This window comes from Tyto alba, unplaced genomic scaffold (genome assembly GCF_018691265.1).
Source record: "Tyto alba isolate M040663 unplaced genomic scaffold, T.alba_DEE_v4.0 Super-Scaffold_27, whole genome shotgun sequence".
NCBI lineage: Eukaryota > Metazoa > Chordata > Aves > Strigiformes > Tytonidae > Tyto > Tyto alba.
The window spans coordinates 24,503,759-24,524,546 of NW_024881301.1; positions in this window are offsets into that span (position 1 = coordinate 24,503,759).

The following is a 20,788-nucleotide window of genomic DNA, read 5'->3' on the forward strand; positions in this document are numbered from 1 at the left end:
TGTCCTACTCCGTTACATGTTGTTAGTATCTGTAATAAACGTATGGGTTTTTTGTTCTTCCCCTGAGTCTGCCTTTTGCTCATGACTATCTGTGGTGGTTGGCTGTTAACCCGGCTCAGACCACTACACTAAATATCTCATTTTGTACAATAAGATAGGAGAACTGAATACAGTTGGAAGGCCTGGGACATGAACTAAAAGATTTGGTGGTTCTTTCAGGTTTCCAGATGTTCAAACTGGTGTAGATTATGCTTTGTGGTCATGGTTCTTTCTTTTATGAGTACATATGAAGAGAGGTCTCTTTTAGTACATTTCTGTAGTTGGATATTTAAAGTAATAACATTGGGTTTAGGCTTTGTTCTGTGAAAGACTTATGTCCTGAAGCAAAATGAACTGCTCTAATGAATACCACTGAGAACTTCACAGCAGAATAAACCACACAGCTAGGTTATTAGGAAGTGTAAGACCTGTATTCAACCATGCCCACTTCCCTGCTTTTGGCTTCTCTATAGCAAAATACTGAGTGTGGAGTTTCTGAAGTGCTGGCTAGATATAAGGACAGGTTCTGTTGAAAAGATTAACTTTTTTGCAGTATATTATTTATGTTATTAGCCAAAATTAATTGTTGGTGTTTGAGAAGTTTTACATCTGTGTATTAAGAATGAAGGCTACTTTGGTGACTGAATACAATCTGCCATTCCACACACTTACACAACAACATACTGCATGTGCATGAATGAATTTTGTTGTTGCATGAGTATGCTAATAATTTTGTCTTGAGATGCCACAGTTTTTGCAGCATGGTGCTGAGTGTATGGCAAACTTTTCTCATGCTGACTTTACCCAGTCTGTGACTTTTCCATGGAAGTTCTCTCAGATCTGGATCTCAGGCCTCTAGAGCTTTCATTCGTGCTGCCAGAAAACAAGTCAAATCAGGAGATAATGTAGTTATAGTGTTTCCAGAGAGTATTAATACCATATTTCTGTGGTCTCGAGAAATATACATTCAGAAGTATTGCTGTGTGGGATAGTTTTTGGAGGACAATGGCCACATTGGACAAGAGCAAGACTTTGGCTACATCGCAAAAAAGATGCGAAAAGAGGAAGAAGAACTGAGAGTGCTGTACAGCTGGTGAATGATGAGAACATCTTGACCTTCATCGGCCAGAAGCCTTGGGAGTAGCAAATGGGAATGTAGAAAAACAAGATAAGGATGCTGAGCTTTGCCTGAAGAAAACATGCCAGGCTACGGTTAATGGAAAACATCTGGTCGTTTCTTAAACAGTGGAAAGTTTTCTACCTTGAGCTAAAAGTGTATAGAACATTGTGTTTGTGCTTGTAAGATTTAATTAACCAATAGGCTTAGGATAGCAGTATAGCAGTAACTAATTTGTAGCCGATGATTTGTCTGGTGTATTATAGACAGAGGGTAGTGACCAATCAAATGTTAGTCTTAGGCATGTGAACAGTGTGTGAAGAATGCATGTAACCAATCAAGCTTTTTGTTTATGTGTGATCAGTTGCTAGGAAGATATATAAGCGCACTTGTATTGACAATAAACGGTTTTGATTTCTGACTCTTATAGAGTTGCCACAGTCTGTGATTACCCTCATTGCTGGTGTCAAGAGCAAGTTGTCCAAGTGGCAGTTTATTAGCCATTCTTTGCCTGATGTCTCCAGCTAAGCTATTGGAAGGGGTTGATAAGAATTCCTGTTTCAGGGCAGCTATGAAATTGTTTCCTGACTCCTCATACCACTGAGGAACGAGACAAATCTTGAGCCATCATCTAAAAATGTAGTAAAGTGTCAGAGATTCGTACTCCAGCACTGGAAACAGCACTGGAAGCACTGCAACCAGGATGAGGATGTCCTGAATTGTAATAGATTTGGTCCCATAGAGACCAATTGTTTTCTCCACTGATAAAGAAGTTCTGGTGTATATAGCAAGGAAAGTAAAATTAATGATTCCAGCTGAGCTGATGGACAGGGCTTCCATCCCCAGATTCCATTTTTTATCTGTCAGTAGACAGACTGGTTCTGTGATCCATAATTTACCTGCACAGGCCAGTTGGCTGAGGCATAGACTTGCCTCCAGCTAGGCAAGTTGTCTCCAATAGGCAAATTGAAGGCTGCTGTATTTACAACACAAGGACAGGAGACACTATACATGCATATGACAAGGACCATATTTTTGTATATTGTCTCTTCTAGGGCTTATATTATGGTCCACTAATACTATAATAAAAATCACCTTTGTGTTCTAGCATGGAGATAAGTTTGGGAAGCCTTAAAGTGCTGAGCATTCAGGTTTTTATAAGTGTTTGTGGCTAACGAGTATGGTAGTGCTGTGGAACTATTTTTTGCCATGTATGTTTTGCCCATATTTTGTCTGGTTGAATAAACAGCATAATAGTTTAAAAAATGTTTAATACAGATTAAGAATAGAAGACTTTTTGAGATATTCTGGAGTAAATCTTTAAATATATATTGAAATGATTTTTTTCCCCATGATCTGTGTGTGTTTTAGAGAGTTAGTTCTCTTTAGTAGATAATTGTAAGTCAGTTTGAATTTTTCCCTTAGGGGGTTTTAAGATGCTAACACCTACTGAAACGGTATTAAGAGCCATTGTCTTCATTGTCTGAATATTTTGTAATCTGTCTGAGCCAATCTCCAATTTAAAGGTGGTTTATTTTGTACATCTAACATCAAAAGAGATTTCTTTGGTAATATTTAAAATATGTGCTTTTCTTTTTGTTTTGTTTTGTTTTTTCCCTTTCCCACTGGCACAGTGTTTTGTATGCTAAATTTTTTGAAGGAAAGATCTTCCTTTTAGAAACTCACACTTCATACATATGCCTAAAGTCAAGAAAAGCATACTACTGTTTATTCCATTAGATCACACAGCCAATTAATCAAGATTTGAATGAGTATCAAGATGTAGCCTTCATTCTGTCTGCTTATTAACTTTCATTATGTGTAAATCTAAGGTGTAATTGTTAACAGGATGGATTATGCTGTAAAACTTTTTTTTTTTTTTTCCTATAACAGCATTCCTTCACAGGTCCCCTTATTAAAGCATAGCCAGGGTGATATATTATGTTAAGAAGCTTTAAAACATAAGGTGACAATGACCTTCCCTTTAATTAACTATGATGGAAATAAAGGTGAGAACAATGATGATGAAGCTCTGCTGGAGACCATAAATCATCTGCTGCACTGGTTAGACAGGACACAGCTACAAAAATAACCTTGCAATTCACAGATTAAATGGATCTTCAATTGTGCTGCATTTACTATTGGTTTTATTTACATACATACATATAACTTCCATTTTGTGGCAGTGTAAAAAATGATTTTGATCAATGAGTTATTTTCTGAAAATATTTGAAAATACTTAATTATTTTGTTTATTAAAATATTACTATATGTTCCAGCTTTTAAGTGGTATATGCAGCAATGGAAAGTTGGGATACTTCTGTGTTTTCCTCTAGAAACCTGTGCTGTTAAGGACAGAAGGCAATCTAATGTTTTATTGTAAAATAGTTCTTTGTTTCTCTTAATGCTTCTGGGATTTCACCATACTATGTGAGATTGTTTCTAACTTATTTAACTAGGTTTAAGAGCATATCACATGTTCTTAGCAATGAAACTACTTCTTTTTCTAAATACGTCACCTTATCTGAGAGTTATAGTTCTCTACCATTTAGTATACCAGAGTTCACAATATAATGGAAACACTTAGATTTCAATTACAATTCAACAGAAGTCATAAATATATTGACTAGTGTCAACTGCTGCACAATAAAGTAAGCAAGAATGTTGTCACATTGACTATCAGCATTGCAGAAAGGACATTAAGAGCTTCCTGTTCAAACTGATACGTGTTGGATAAACCTGTAAAATAGAATAGATCCAGAAGCCTTCCTGTTAGATTTAAAGCAAAACAAAACAAACTAGTGAAAGTACTACAGAACATTTTATGCTTCCTTTATGCTTTATATCTTTTGATTTCTCCATGAAGATGTGCTCTCAGACTTTGAGACTGGTAAATCTAAACTAGGAAAACAGAAAGTCTGATTAAAAATATGTGATAGAAGCTTTCAAAGTAGATGTTAACAAGCATTAAGCAACAGAATTTTGGGGATATTTTTGAAATTGGTAAGAAAAAGGTAGGTCTTTTAGAACTGAAAACACCTGAAAGAAATTGGTGTAACAGCGAAAAGCCCAGAATTAACTGTCTGTTCTTTTCTGTGGTGTAATACCAGCAGGAATTGCTGGGGTAAGTTTTGGATGGTAACTTTTTTCAAAAAATGTCAAGATAGAAGCACGGACTTTTATTTTAGGCTGCTTCCCAGCTGCCTGAATTTAGCATGTTGAGATAAATAATCATCAGAACAGTTTTGGCTTTTTGAAGTGCTGAAGCAGAAATGAAGGAGTCATGGATGGTGAGCTAGCTGCCCGGGAATTACTTTTGAGTATACAGACTTTCTAGGGCAGGGAAGTATTAAATAATGTTGGTATGTTTGATTGTCCCTTTATGTGTTGAAACAGAGTGTGTAGAAGGGGAGTAATAATTCTTATTGCTTCAGTATGTCGTGCATGTGACACTTCATCAGAACATTTTTTTATTAAGGTATGCAGTCTGCATTAGTCCTTGCTCTATATTTGCATGTGGTGGCAATGTTTATAGACCTTGAGACACAGGAGACATTACTGAGCTTGAAATCCAAGTTTCTTTGTGTGCTGGGCAATGTGCAAGTGATGCACTCAACATTCTGCAATCATCTTTCCCTCAGTATCTAGTCCACAACACAGTGGGAACATTACTGTTGTATCCATTTCTCTGGGGCCTTCCTGCACATGTTGAGCAAGGAACAGGAGTGATTGGGACACCATCAGTTCCAAATGCCTCAGTGATATTAGGGAAGTGATGAAGCAAGATATGTCCGAATGATCCTAGTATTATTCTCTATTGGGTAGCCCTTTAAGTCAGATGATGATAATTCCTCCTCAGCACACCTTAAATGCTCGGTGTGATGCTTGTTATTTAATAAGAAATATCACACCGATGTGGAGAATGATGCTCAACATTCACCGTAGCTCATGCTCTTTCACACTGCTCAGTACTCTGCCTTGGTCAGCACGTGGTCTCTGATGCTTCTAACCTGTCCTGACCTCAACTCAGACAATGGAGGAGAAAAATCCTTTCCAGATCTACAGCAGGTGACCATGGAACAGAAGACTTATTTTCATGCTTTAATATAACATAGAAAAACAAATATTCAGAGCATCTTCTGGACAGAGAAATAATACAAGACCATCTATTTAGGTTAGGGAGAAAGGCCCAACTATTGCCCAGTCTCCAACAGACTAAATTATTTCTGACATTATTTGCACACTGAGTGTGCCCAAGCCCTTTGGATGTCATTGATCCCCTTGAAATTCTGAAGACTTTTATGAATGAATTACTTCAGCATTTCTATGAGAACTGCAGTCTCAATCTGCTTTTCACAGTCTTTGAATCTTATTTTATATCTTAATAAATGTTTCCAATGGAGAATATTTTTACCACACAAATATGAAACAAGATTTCTAAAGAATAACACTCTGGTGCTGGTGTAACACAGTCACATTACTGTTTTTGAGTCACTGGAGAAAAATGCTGATATCTGAGCACTGGTGAGTTGGTGATGGGGTAAAACTCTGTAATGGGATAGCAGAAGCGTAAAGGGCAGAGCTGGTGAGAGCCAGAGGCAGACCCTAGCTTGGCTTCTTCCTGCAAGAATGGCAACAGACTCCACAATTTCAGGCCAGAATGCAAAATTAATTTCCTCAGTTTAATTTTCTCTGAAGTAGATAGTCAATAGTCAATCTCCTATAAATAATAATAAGAGGAAGATTTTGAAGGAAAATGAGAAATTACTTTGCTGCTGCTGCTGTCACCTCTGCTTCTCTGGGCCTTCTGGCTATTGTGACTCAATCTGACCCAATCTTTTTAGGAAAGAATGAATTTTTTACCATAATAAGAGCGTGATTCTGTCCTACAACTTTGCCTTTTTGTTTGGCCTTTCTATTAGAAAGGATAGCTTTCTACAAGATGCTTTAATTACCTGTTTTTAATAATCTTGCATTCATGTCCTGACCTTATTAAGTGGTGAAGTTCCACAACACTTGCTCAATATTTCATAGGTCTCCCACAATTTGTTACTCATTTTTTATTGTCTGTATGTTGACTCCACCTGGCCCCCAAGTATTTCTCGGTATATTATTTTCCTGTTCTAATAACTGCTCCAGGACTCACACCCACATTGGAGCAAAAAGTAATTTGTAATTAATGTGGTGAAGCTGAAAACTGCTTTTTCTCAGTACTTCTTTTGACTTTCACGTTTTTAATACACAAAGGGAGATTGTTGTTAACTTCTATATTGGAAATTTTAAAGACACATGGATAATACTGAGCAAATGATAAATAGGGTAAAAAAGAGACATAAACAAGGGACAAAGATCAGAAATGAGGTATTGAATGTAAGTGAGACTAGTTTAAAAAGTATCAGGTTGGCTTGTTCATGACAAAGAGAGGGTAAGGAAAGAGAGAAAGAAATTATTGCAAGTTTATTCAGCTAATGACCATTAGAAACATAGGAAAAGTTCCTATGAAGATGCATAAGTATACAGTTGTGAAATGTGGTTAGACTTGTTAAATCTAAAATAAACATTGCCTATTACTTCTCTGTCAAAGGAGAAATTTCTTTTTGATGACTAGGTTTTTGTTTATTTAGCTTTGGATTTTTTTTTTTAATGGATTTGAATAGAATTCTCTTGTTTTACACTGGAATCCCAACTTACTAAAACACTTTCAGTTTTGGTCAGCCAAACTGAATACATGCTTACAGGCACATTTAACTTCCAGAAGATTTTAAGGAAAAAAACCTAGGTGAAGAGTCTGATTAGTATCATGTAATAATTTCTTCTCATACAACCTGTGAAAAGACATGAGCTGCATGTGCAGTTCAGTGGCACAAGCCTGTTTTTGTAGTAGTTTTAATGAAAGCAGTAACATCTTTTGCACTGTTAGAAGGGTGTAAAAATTATGATCAAACTTTTCAGTGTTATGCAATGGGCAGTTTCATAATGTTGTCAAGCATATCTCAGTGTGTTGAGTTCCCTTTGTAAAGGGGGTCTCAATCAGTGAGCTGAGGACCCAGTACATGCGTTGTGTACTTGATCTGCATAGCTGTGGGGGACTATATATTGCATATACATTGAGACTAGATTCTTGGTACATGTTATGCATATATTGTATCTACACCCTCCTGATTGCTTAAGATGAACTAGATGCAACCACTATTTTATGTTTTAATGTTGGACTAGGTTCAAGTACATTTTTTCAGGTAAAATGTTACTAAGAAATGTCATTCACATTACAGAATTTTGTAATGTAGACTCATATTTAGGATTCGTAATGAAAAGTTAAGTTTTAATAATGTGGAGGAATTGAGATAGGTATGCAGGTTTGGTGCTGATTTTTTTTGGCTTCTGTTGAGTACTATTTAAGACAGAGGGTAAGAGGGGTTAGTTTGGTAGTTTAAATTCTAGATCTCATTGTAAGAGATCTTTTAGGTAAATGGTGAAGTTTTAACACAAATTTTCTTATTTTGTACTTAAAAATAAAAAATTAAGAGTTAGTACTTAAATCAACAGATGTGTCCTGTCCACTTGAGCTTTCTGAAATATGATTGAATTTAGTTGTAACTTTTTGCTTTGATTCCACACTAGGATGAGAATAAAGCTTTATGGATTGTTAATAAAATGAAAGACTATTGAAATCACCGACTTCTGATTAATCTCAGATTTTGAAATCAGGAAGTTTTGAGAGTTGTTACAAACCCTCTTTTCTTTAATTAAGAAAGTGGGAAAATGGGAGAGCCCAACTGACTATTACATTCTAGGAAAAGGTTACCCTTACAGGACACTTAGTGTCAAAGTTTCATCTGGTTTCCTGACTTTGGGATGAAAAATGTTGGTGTAGACTCTCCAGAATAGTTTGGAAGAGTCTTGGAGTTTTTCTAAAGAATTTTGAGATTTTTTTGAAAATGTGCTTAGGAAGCCCAGTTGTCACCCAGTACAATGGCTGAGGAGTTTGGTTTACATCCTCTTTTTTTTTTCAGTCACAAGCTGGTAGGAGGATCAGTCAAGTAGCTTGGAATGAGAGAAGCAAAGGAAGGGCAATATAACAACATGATTAGAGAGTCCAGTAAATCAAAGCCTCCCACCTAAATACTCAGTAAAATTATCTGCACTAAAGTATTAATAGCTGTCATGGCATCCATAGGATGGTAAGAAATTATATTCTGAATCATTAATTAAAAAACAAAAACAAAGCAAAGCTGGAAGGAACTAGAATTTGTAGTTGAGCAAGTGAAAGTCAAATCAATTTGACTGGTTCTTTTTAAAAACAGATTTTGCTTGGTTTGTTACCATTTTAATTTTTTTCCCATACTTGGTGCTAATCAGGCATGACAAATAGGCTCACCTTTGAACACACTTTGCACTAATAATGTCATAAAGTAACTCCCTTTAATTGGTACCTCAGGCCACTGTCATCAAACAAGCTCATAAAAAGAAACTAGTGACAGCTTTCACTTTTGCTGGATTTATGAAAGACTTCTCACCTATGCCCAGCTGGTTTGTGGTTACATTGCTATTCTAGGTTTGACCTTTGATCAAAGAATCAACGCATTTTGTGTTCCACAATGAACTCACACTATCATTTCAATTCAAACATATACTCCTGAAGCACATGGCCATTGTGAAAACTTTGCACTTTGAAAATACGAAGAGCAGTCAGTTTACAGTCAGGCTTACAGTTCACTATAATGTAGTAAATATGTTTTGGAGCCAGATACATAACTTAAAATTAATAATCTATTCCACAACTGATATTTTTTCTTCACAGACTGTATAAGCAGAGACTCTATGTGCTCATTATTCAAAACTATTCACCCGATAACTTCTGTGAATAATTCTTGGTCTTGGTCTGTAGCTCATTTTCAAGGATCTCATTGTGAATATTTGATCATTGAAATTCCAGCTCAGTGACTCATCACCTAAATCATATGGTATGCTTCTGCCAGGATGGAGGAACACAGCCCTTAATTTCCTACTTAATGATTCAGAAAGTGGTGAGCATTTCTCCTCTGAAAGTCAAGGCCCTTTATCAACTATCCAGAACTTCAGATCTTATCTTAGTCACTGGTTTTAGTAGATGTAGGAGGTAATAACAAGTAAATACAGAGCCAAAATTTGGGGTGTTTGTTTTTCAAAACTATTGAATTTTAAATTAAATGCTTTGATGAATGCTCCTACTTTTGTGTACTTCTTTTCCTGCAAGTATTCCAGACAACTAACAGAAAAGTGTGAAACTATTCAAAGTGTGATTCTGCAAAACACAGGAATTATAGTAGCAGAAATTCCTGCTAATGTCCAGTAATATATGCTCACGAGTTGTACTATGAAAGTAAGAGTTTATTTTCAGCTTTAGAGTATAATTCTACCTACCTTTATTTGGGACAGTTCACAGTAGAGTTCCTGATCTTGATTCATATCAAATTTCAGAGAATATTTAGATTTTAATTTCTGGATTCTATAGGAAAGAATTCTACTCGTCATCATGATTCCTTTAATTGTAGAAAGCTAGAAAAAGGTTTTAATTTCAATTTTAGTTCAGCTGTGGTTTTCCTCTTTAAAGAACAGTAATTCTTCCAATGATAATTTGTTTTATGATGTAAATTTTGTATGAACTGTACTTTGCCTGCAGAACTCCTTCCTTTTAATAATGAATATTGTTAAAGTAGAAATAGATTTATTAGGCTTAAATGAAAGTGGTTTATTTGATCTGTCTGTAATGTCTTGGTATTAGGTTAATTTGCCCTCCTTCAAATAACTTTATTTCAGAGGCTTTCAGTACAGCATAGCATTTAGAATGAATGGATTCAGCAATCAGTGATATTTATGGTTCATAGGAATGTACATTAAGAGTTAACTGTGTGTTTGCAGTATAACAGCCTAATTTTATAATTTACTCTATACCCAGGTATTTATAGTTGATGTTCTTGTGTTTCAGGCTCTCAGGGTTGATAGGGACCTAAGTTAGTACACTATGAATGCTATCAGAAAGGAATTAATGATTCTCAGAGTCCTAGTTCTTCCTGTTTTCCCTCCTTGTTATAGCAGTGAGAAAGTTATTTCAGTATTTTCTGATTTACTTATTCATCTGCCCTTTTCTTGACAGTCTGTATAGATCAGTTCAACTTTGGTGATACATAAGTTGTGACTCTATTAACCTCTTTAAGAGAAGACACTCCCTGTCAAATGCATAAATGTACTATCAAAATGACAGGTTGGATACTGTACTGAATGTTGTTTATAGCATTTTATTCCCCATCTGTGACTTCTGTTTTATAAATTACCTCAAGCTGCTGTAAATTCTTATTTACTATATGGGTAAACTGTACATTCATCATACTTAGACCTAGTTTTAAGCAGAATACGTATCTACCATAAAATTATTCTAATGAAGTAAAGCATTTTAGACATGTTTTGCAGTCATGTAAAAACATTTATCTACTCATTATGAGGAACATGTAAATTTGAATAGATATATTTGGAACATTCTGCAGCCCACAGTGTTCAGGAAGAATAATATTAAAGGATTTTGCTCCAATTTAAAGCATTTCTAGTTGAATTTTAATGGTGTTTGGAGAAAAGGTGACATAGTGACTTTAAAAGAGTGTTGTAAAAATAGCTTGTAAGTTACTAGATATTCAACAAGGTTAATAGAGGATTTATTATTCTTTTTTTCCCTGTGGGTAAAACTTTTATGTAAAATGCTATCACTTGCATAGAGTATACTTGATAAAAGTTTCAAGCAATACTTCTCAGTTTTTGGGCTGTGTGCAAAAATTTGCAAACCAGTCAGGTACTGATACTAGATATGGCAGTAGACACATTTGGGAAAAAACTCTCTCAATAATGCCACAAAATCTTATTTCCTAATGTGCTCTGAGGTTTCAAAATTCAGCCTTCCAAATATGTGAAAAGTCAGTACGGAATAGAAATATCTAGTTTTTCATACTGAAAAATTCAAAATATGCAGTTAAATAACAGTTGCCTTTAGCTAGATGAATTTATTTGAATAAGTTCTTTCTCAGATCCAGTAATTCCCAAGCGGGGCTTTTGGTCTGATTTATGATAGATTTAGTGAAAAGACAGGAATAGCTTAAGAAATTCTGTCTTTCTTTTTCTAATAAATTTCCTTGTTCAGTGTTAGATGAAATTGACTATTTTCGGTTCATCAGCATTGTTCTCAAACATGGGCCCTGTCTTCACCTTCTAGCAAATAGATAAGAGCCAGTGAGGAGAGGGTGGCGTAAAGCTGCTGCTTTGGACTGGGGGAGCGGAAGATTAGAATGAACAAAATTTAAGTTTAAAGACTCATCACAGGAAACAGTAACTGAACCTATCAGTATAAAAGGTGTATGGCAGGCAGCTTGAAAGGGATCTCAGTAGTTACTTCTATTCGCAAATCTCATTTACCTCGCAGGGTTTTTTTCTAGAGAAAGAGAGGACGGGAAGGGACTGCTAAACATAAAGAAAAGGCACTGACTTCCTGCAAAGCCACCAGACTGGAAAAGAGGTAATTTTGCCTGAATCTATCCTGCTTCACTAAACCAAATGGCTTGAAAAGGTACATTGTATTCTGACGTTTTCCTGTTCTAATTTATTCAGTTAACATTGGAAATATGATAAAGAAACCAGTCAAGGATGCATTGCTTTGTAAACAATGCAGTGACAAAGTGCCGTTAAGGATTTAGAATTAGAAGGTAGTGCACTAGTTCCTTGTCTCAATTAACAGGCACCGTTCATGCAGTCAAACCTCAGTCTTTATTAGATATACGAAGAACTAAATTTGTGCTAGTTTAAATGATTTTTCTAAATTTCTCCAGGTGAAAAGAGATAGTCTAAAGTTAATATATTAAATACCTGTTTTTCAGATATAATTCAGTAGAGATGTGTTATGAATGTAGGATATTTTGAGTGTGAAGTTAAGGTAATATCTCTCCCATTTCCTCCCTGTTATTGAATCTTTCCAGAATCAGTTTTTCAGATGGGGCAGATGGCTCCTTAACTGCAGGGCTGGTGCAGCTTCAGGTCACAGGGGGAAAGATTTTTGGAGGGAAAAAACAAAACAAAACAAAACAAAAAAAACAAAACAACAAAAACAAAACAAAACAAAACAAAACAAAACAAAAAAAAAAAAAAACAAACCAAACAGATGGTGGGCATTTAAAAAAAAAAAAAAAGTTTTCAAACATCGTAATGTGTCTGCAAGAGAAAGAGGTATCTATGGTTGGGGTTGGCCTTACTCCTCTAACTGGGAAGGAAGGAGTTGGTACAATGGCTCATGGATTTCCATCCTTCCTTCTTTCATGATAGTGTGCACCTACAGGTGTAACTTGTGCAGCCTTAGTAGATGCAAAATCTACCTGAAGGAGAAATTCCTTTCTTCCCAAACTAATGTGATCTAGTTTTCAGGTGGAGTCCAGAAAAAGAATATCTGCCCTTTGATGGTGTTAATTACTTGCACTTAAAATAATGCTTTTAAACTCCTTAGTTATAAGAATTCCCACCTTAAGTATCTAAAAATTGTTTGCCTTTGATGAATGCAAGTACGATAAAAAAGTATGATAGCATTCAGAACTGCCATAAACCTGCTCAAATACTGTTTACAGTGAATGTGAATCATTTTTAATGCATCTAAATTTAATGCTCTTTTTAAAAGGGTGGTCTCAATATAATCTCCACATACTAGTTTAAGCACATTCTTCCCCACACTTGTTCATACACGTGACAGAATTTATGCAATTAAACCCATTTATTCCAGTGCAGTACAGTGAGTTCTGTATCAAAACTACTACTTCATATCCATTATTTATAACTACATTTTTGCCTTTTCTTTATTTGTGCTGTGTCATAAAGAAATTCGAAATACAGCTCCAAGTGCACATAATTTAACACTGAAATAAAATATAATTGTTAAAAATGTTTTGTTTTTCTTTTTTCACCCCTTCTGTTAATGACAGATGCTTTGTTTTTCTTGTTTTCCATCTCTGCTTACCCACCTACGTTGAGGGAATTGTCTTCGCCCCAAATTTAGCTTTTCTCTATCTGAATATGTTTCTAGGTTTATGAAAAACACGTGTAAAAAAACTAAACCACACAAAACACCAAAACCCCTCATGGTAAGCAAAATAATTGCCAGTAACTTGTCAGGATTTTTTTTTTTTTTTTTTTTTAATCTTCAACCCCAATAATCAGTTATGAAGGAACAGTTTTAAGTGGGTTTAATGTTTTTACTCAAAGCTTGTAGAAATTATTATCTTAGTCTCTGCAAGTGTCAAAACATTAATTTGTGTCAAGAACATATGCTTTCAGTACTTAAAACAAGCTTGGTTTTGTGCTGTTGCTCTGCCTTGTTAGTTCTTACACTTTGATTGTCTGGAAAGGTTGCCCCTCTCTCCTATACAAAAGAAGGACCAGGCATAATTTCGCCACTGATTGAATGCATGTAGCGAACAGTCATTCCTGGCAGAGAAAGGCTGAGCCTCCTGCCATTGTTCTCTTGACAAATAGTGAGTGTCCTCCCTTTCCACTGTCTGACCTTGACTAATTGTGTAGAATTGGTGCAGCTGTCCTTGGCTCATTCAGTACTGCAGCACAAGGGCATGTTAGAAACTTTAAGCTGCCATCATAAAACTCCAGTTTGAGGACTTCATCACAATGCGTGATGCTCACTTTTTTAGTTGTATGCGGTTTAGTTTGTTGCTGTTTACTTCCTCTGATGTTGCGTTTTACAGTCATGCTGTTTTCTTCTCACTTGCTTTTGTATATATTTCAGAAATCTGTATAGTGTGGTAAGAGAGTATTTCTAAAATAGCTAGATAAAGTGACATGGAAAAATACTTTTGGAACCATCAATTAAAAAATGATATGGGAAATTAAGCTTATCTAGAAAATTAGTGGAAAAGCACGTTTGTACTTTTTCCTTATTACTGACACAATCCATTGTTGGAAATTCTTTTCGTAGAAAGTCTCAGCATATTAACTTGGAGGCTGAAGAATATAATCAGAAAAATAAGTACTGTATGCATATTAACACAGGGATAAAATTTTCTGCTTTTAAATATTAAGCCTAACTGATTTTAGTTGTGTGTACCAAAACAAGCAAAGTAATTTCCCTGTACAGGTAATTTTTCATAATACAGTTATTGGTTAAGTATGTATTAATGATAATATAATATATAGGTAATGTAACCTGGAAAATTTACTAGAAACCTCTTGAGAATTTTTATTATTTCACTTATTTTTTATTATTTCATATATTATTTTAATATTTCATATTTCATATTTCACATAATTTTTATTATTTCATAGGGTGAAAATTTTCCTTACGAAGAGGGAACATTCAGTGTGTCTACACTATTTTTAAGCCACACTTAGCTTTTAGTGTTAGAGATAAATGGACTTGTGTTTGAATGATAAACAGGTCTTGTATTTGGGTAAATTCTATTCATATAGAAAGAACCATTGGCTTGCTTTATTTAAGATTGAATCTATTTCAATAAAAAAGTTCGGTTTGTCATCTAACATATCTTTTTCAGTCACTCTGCATTTCAGTGACAGATTATTTTGACAGAATAAACAGATTTTTATAAAAGCATCATACAAAAGTGAAGGGCCTTATTTGTCTACCCAACCTATATTGTAAGTCTCTACAGAATAAAGAGAACTTCCTGGTCCTTGCATTGTGCTCCTGCCAACAAGATGAGTGTTCAAATTAAGCACATGAAATAAATTAAGAAAACCAAATAAAACCTCCACAAGAAGTATCTGCAAAAACACAAGTCTCAGATTAGGTGGAAAAATACTTATTGAATGAATGCAAGCAGTAGATGAATTTTCAGAAGTGATGAGTATTTGGTGACTTATATTGACCTGAGCACACCTAAGTCAGACAAGGCTGGCAATATAATAGTTTACCCCATGGACTAAGGAGTGTAACTTGCCACGGTGATAGGAGGACTTACATATTTATGTTCATAAGATCTTTCTTCCACAAATACTCTGTCATTGATATCCGTGTTGACAGGCAAATCAGGTGTGTTGCTTGGCATGTTTCTTACTACGAGGGAAGAGTGGCAACATGTGGCCTGAAGTACCGCAGGCAGGCACTTCATACGTGATTGGTTTGGGTTCCTGATATTGCAATATGCTAGCAAACAGAAGTCTCTTTAAAGAGCTCTCCCAACCCTGCTACTCAGACCTGTGCTGGGAAAGCATTTAGTGCCAGGTTGTGACCTGTTGGAAATTAAAACTTAGGAAATGTATTGGTTGGCTAAAAAGTCCAGCCTGAATGAGATTTGGTAGTCTCACAACAATGTTGCTCAACCGTGATGCCCAAGTCACTCCTTGGTTTGACCCGAAGGCACACGATGGCCACCTTTCCCCTCTCACCCTTATAATAGCTTTCTTGAGAGACCTTAATCCCTCTCTAACTTCTTGTGTAATGGAGAGAACAACTTTGTGTTACCTGATGGCTTATTTTTGATGTCTGAAAATTATTAACTCTGATTTGAAATTTGGACCAAGCCATATTGAGAAGCACATGGCCAGATGTTAAAGGTTGTAGAGTCGTATTTTAATAGCTCATGTGTAGAAGAGAGAGCTTGGTTTAATTCATATAATAGCAACAAGGTAAAATACATATAAAGTAAATTGTTGTTATTAATGGCAAACTGTGGTATCCCTTAGGAGTGGCCATGACATCAGGGCCCTGGTGTACCCATGCTGCTGGAGGTGAAATGACTGCCTGGGGCTACACTGAGAAGAGGAGCCCAAATTCTTGAACTCCCACCTAGCTTGCTAATAGGCAGATGAACGGTGTGGCCCTGGTTGTAGACCCCTGCTATGTAGGCCTTCAGCAACAATGGTAGTTTAAGTCCTACTTAAAGCTGCAGGTTTTTGGTTTTGCATGGCAGTGTGCTGCCTTCCTGCTTGTGCCAGCATAGATGTTCCAGGCAGTGAACTGGCTCAGGGACATATCAGAAGACAGTCAGTGGGACTTACACTTATTCTTTTTCCATTTTATAGGGAGTTTAAAAAGATAAAAGGCTGGAATATGATCAAAGATGAGGGATATTTTCAACCCTGGTCACACTGACAGTCTGGCAGTTGCAAAGGCACTGCTGGGGCATGTGAGCGTGTTACATGTGGACAGTAATTGGAAGATGTTTTGAAGAAAACTTTAATCGGACTTAGTTGCCAACCACTTTATTCTGTGGAAATGCGCACACTGAATGGTTTTAACTGTCGGTGTTTTGGATTTCCTATTGCGTGTAGATCAGAATATGATAAGTAAAATGCCACCTTTCTGCTGCCTGTCTTCAAGTCCCGTGTGGATCTTGATTTCAGGCACAGAGTAACAAGCTTATTCTCTAGAGCGGGTGTGAAAAGATGAAACAGAGAGCTTGCCGTTTTGTTTTTTTTTTTTTTTTTTTTTTTTGGCATTTTCCACTTCTGTCTGCCTAGCAGCAAGCTAACGTGTTTGGAGAAACAGGGAAACCGTGATAGTATTTCAGGGTTGTGATTAGGTATCCCTCTGCACACTTCTCAGCTGTGCCCGGCAGTGTAATACTGGCCGAGTGGTATCTGATTTAGGCTCTCCTACTTTGTTTCCCAATATTCTTAGAGGTGTAAACCATCAAACGGGGTTTGCTGGCTTGTGGCTTGGAAACAGGACTCCTTGAGATGTTTATTTCTTTTTTTTTTTTCCATAGAGCATATGGAAACTTAAGAGAAGTAGTGCTTTCAAGAAAACTTTCAGGTTTAAAATAAGTGGGATGAGAACACAAAGGAAGAGACAACGTAGTCATTTTATTGAAGAAAATGGGATAAGGATGGCTTTTGAACATGAGCAGGTAGGATCTTTCTTTCTCTAGTGTCTCTTCTGCTCCTTTTCCCTTGTGTATGTATTCACTAGTTCTTTCCATTCCTCCCTTTTCTGACTTACTCTCCCAGCCCCAGTCAGAGCAGTCAGGGAGTCCCATTTGAGCTTCTATAAACTCTCCCTGCCACAGGAGGGAAGAGAGAATCACTGGAGACCTACATCAGAACAACAGTGAATGCAGCTTGTGGACAACAGTGGAACAGCTACCACAGCTGAGCACAATGTAAATAAAATGTGTAATGATTTTAATATAATAAACCCAATTTAAGTACAGGTTCTGTATTGCATGACTCAGAGAAGCTTATTTATCATACTAGTGACTCTTCTGCTTCTGGTTCTGAGAGACTGTTTTCACTTGGGACCCTGGAGCAGGGCTGCAATCTTTGCATAGCAGGACTTCAGACAGGCTCCCTAACTCTCTAGTTATGCTTGGAAGTATTGGTGGACAATATTCCACGGCTGAATTTTGGTTCATCCTCAGTGGGTTAAATAACCTTCCTGAATGCTGACTGCTGTGCATACACATGTGTTCTTCATGTTTGAAAGGAAACTCAGCCAGAATGGCTTTCAGACCACAGCACAGAAGTTGAAAAGTGAAGAGTTTAATTGTTTATTTAAGAATGAACACTGGCATTCATTATTTAGGACTTGAATAAAATAACAAGTTTTGTGAGTGTACTGTGCAGCTGGGCACATCTGAACTCCCCTACCCTAAATGTTTAAGAGCAGCTTTATTTACCAAGCAAAAGTGAAAATCAGGAAGATCACGTTTTTTCTTGGCATTATACTGCCTGCAATATTTATGGCATCCCATGCACAAAGATAGATATGCATACAAAAGTAAGGATAACATGCAAAGGATTACAGAAGAGCTAGCTAAATTATTTGATTTTCATATGTACAGGCACATGACAGGACATGAATTTAGCACAATGAATCTGTTCCTTAAAATCCTATGCACCATATTAACTAGAAATTCTAATAAAACCTTGTGTTTGCTTTCAAATAGAAGAGGAATTGGCATATTTAGATTTAATGCTTCTAAGTTCTCTTCAGGAAAACAAAGCATCAAACAGGGGTGGACTGCACTTTTCTGAGTAGGAAGACAGTGCTGCAAGAGACAGAAGACAAATTATTATATGTCTGATTTCTGCAAATCTTGCTTCACAGGAATTGTAAAAGCCAAGTTCTGAGGAAGACATGCAAGGGTTAATATGATTTCCATTCCAGCGAGTTTTGCTTGCCATTATTTTCTTTTTCTTTTCTCCCTTTTAACTGATTCATAGCATAAAATCTTCCTGGACACCTAATTATCAAGCCGGCTCACAGTCACAGCTGTCTGCTTGGAGAACCCATTAGATGCAGCAGTTGAAGCCTCCATAATTCCCCAAACTTCCCGGTTGTGAATATTAAGAAAAGATTTTTACATGTCATATGCAATTCGGAGGTGGTGTGAATGGCGTTGGAAATGACGAGCTCTGAATGCTTGTCCATCACTCCATTCACTGGTTACAGGTGGTCTCATTTTCCACTTTCAGATATCGGCTAGCTATGACAGCAGGCACTTAATTTGCATGTTCGACAGACAACAAACGGCCCTGTGCATGTCAAAATAGGTGGTGATGCGTGACAGTTCCTACACAATACTGTCTCCTCTTTGCTTGACCTTTGACCTCCCTGCATGTCTTCTTTCACAATCAGAAAAAAATGCACTTTTCTGCTTTGGAATAAATTTGATACCAAATTGATTATTTTCCTTTCTTCTTTTTATTCTTCTTTTTCCTCCTCCTCCACTTCTAAAGTATGCATGCATCCAGGCTTTCATCTTAACGGCTACAAAACTCTGCCAGAAGAGTCTCATAAAATTTAAAAATAGGTAAGCAGTGAGGACAGGAAGCCGCCTTGTTAAAATTCATTGTAGTTAAATTGCTTGAAAGTTCTTTGTAAATGCAAATGTAACCTTTAAAAGTGACCTTAAATTGGGTTAATATTTGTTAAAAATAAAATTAAGTTTATAAAAAAATCACAAAAGTGCTTTATGTTAATTTTTCCTCAGGTCATATATCCATCTTTATATTTTCAAGTTAAGTAGTTTAGTACACATTTCATCAAAACATTCCTCCAGTGTTTTTATGACTCCTGTGACTTGTACTAATGTTTAGTAACAAGAATCAGTCTTTTAGCATAGTTAGAAGCACAGTTAAAGTTTACAGTTTTATATAAGTCAAAATGCTGAGAAGTGATTAAAGTGCAAGAAATGTTTGAATGATGGCAGCTCTGTGCAGTTTACTGGGTTATTGAGTGTTTGCTTCCTGGGGTTTGCAGCTTTTTGTGTGCTGCCTCCTGGTTAAATCATATCAAAGGGAAAACTAAGATGAGCTGGATTCAAGTACAGCTCAGCATTACAGAGTTCACCCAAGCACCTGAATTTTAATTCCAAAGATACACGTTCCCCCTTGTCTAACCAAGAATGACCATAATCCTCTCACAGATCTTATCTGAGCTGCAGCTCTTGTTTTAATTAAGAATTAAAGCATGACAGCAGATAATCACACCTCTGGGGTGTTACAAGATTTGAGATGTGGTTGCGTACCCAATACCCAGGGGTGTGATTATTCTGCGATAACCCCACCCCCTGAGTCGTCCTGTCCAGGGCCTCAGTAATGGGCAAAGCACATTGCTGTTGGTTTCAAATGTTGAGCTGGATCAGCAATGCACAGTGGGCTGATCATAGGCGATAATGCACTAGCATATCTTTTCTGTTGTTTTTTAATTCATTTCACCTTTTTCTTTAGGCTTTTTAGACCATTAGAGGACTTGGCAAGTTGTAGGCATTCCCCCCACCTCCCCCCAGTAAAATCTGCTTCATGAAGCAGCACCTGGTGAAATTTGACAGATATGGAACTTCATTGTTAATTTAATATATGAGATGGGCTCTTTGATGTTTAGCTGAAGCGCTTACTGCATTACCTTGGTGAGCTTGTCCTGACTTTCTTGTTGTTCTACAACACCTTGCTGTCAGTTTGAATGGTGGCTGAAGCCAGTGGACTAGATCTGGCTCCTCAGGAGCACTGAAATATTTGAACATAATTGATCAGTTGAGAGCTCAGACACGTAAATACAATTTACATATGAAGTTAGCTATGACATACAGAAGGACAATTCTCTTACCAAAATCCATTCCTATTGCCAGTGTCAATCATGTTATTGACAAGTGGACTCTTAGACGTCTGTTTTAGGTATGAGCTCGCCTAAACCCTAGTTGTGTAAGGGATGGGGAAGGAAGGAACTGCTGCTGAGAAATAAGGCAGTCCCAGCTTTTAGTTCCAAGTGGTGCTGGGGCAGAGCTGCAACAGAGTGGCTGCTCTGTGTGGTTCAGTCAGTGGGTACAAATGCTGTTTTCCTTTCAGTGGGAAAGTTTGTCAGGAAGAGCAAAATGCAAGGGAAGATAGGATGACCATATCTCCTGTCCGTCAGACAGTTCAGGAAGGCATTTTAATCTTTACCTTGCCTCTGTCTGCTGACACTACCAAAGATGCTGACCGAGGGAACAATGGTTTTGTTTTGAGGGAAACAGTTAAAGCTGGGTTACTCTTCAACAAGACTAAAGAGCTGACTGAACTGTTAGCTCTGCCCTAGCCCAGACAGAGACTTTTTTGTGAGGGTAGATCTTAGAGTTTGAGATCAGATGATCAGTGAGGCTGCAGTAATTTATGATGGAG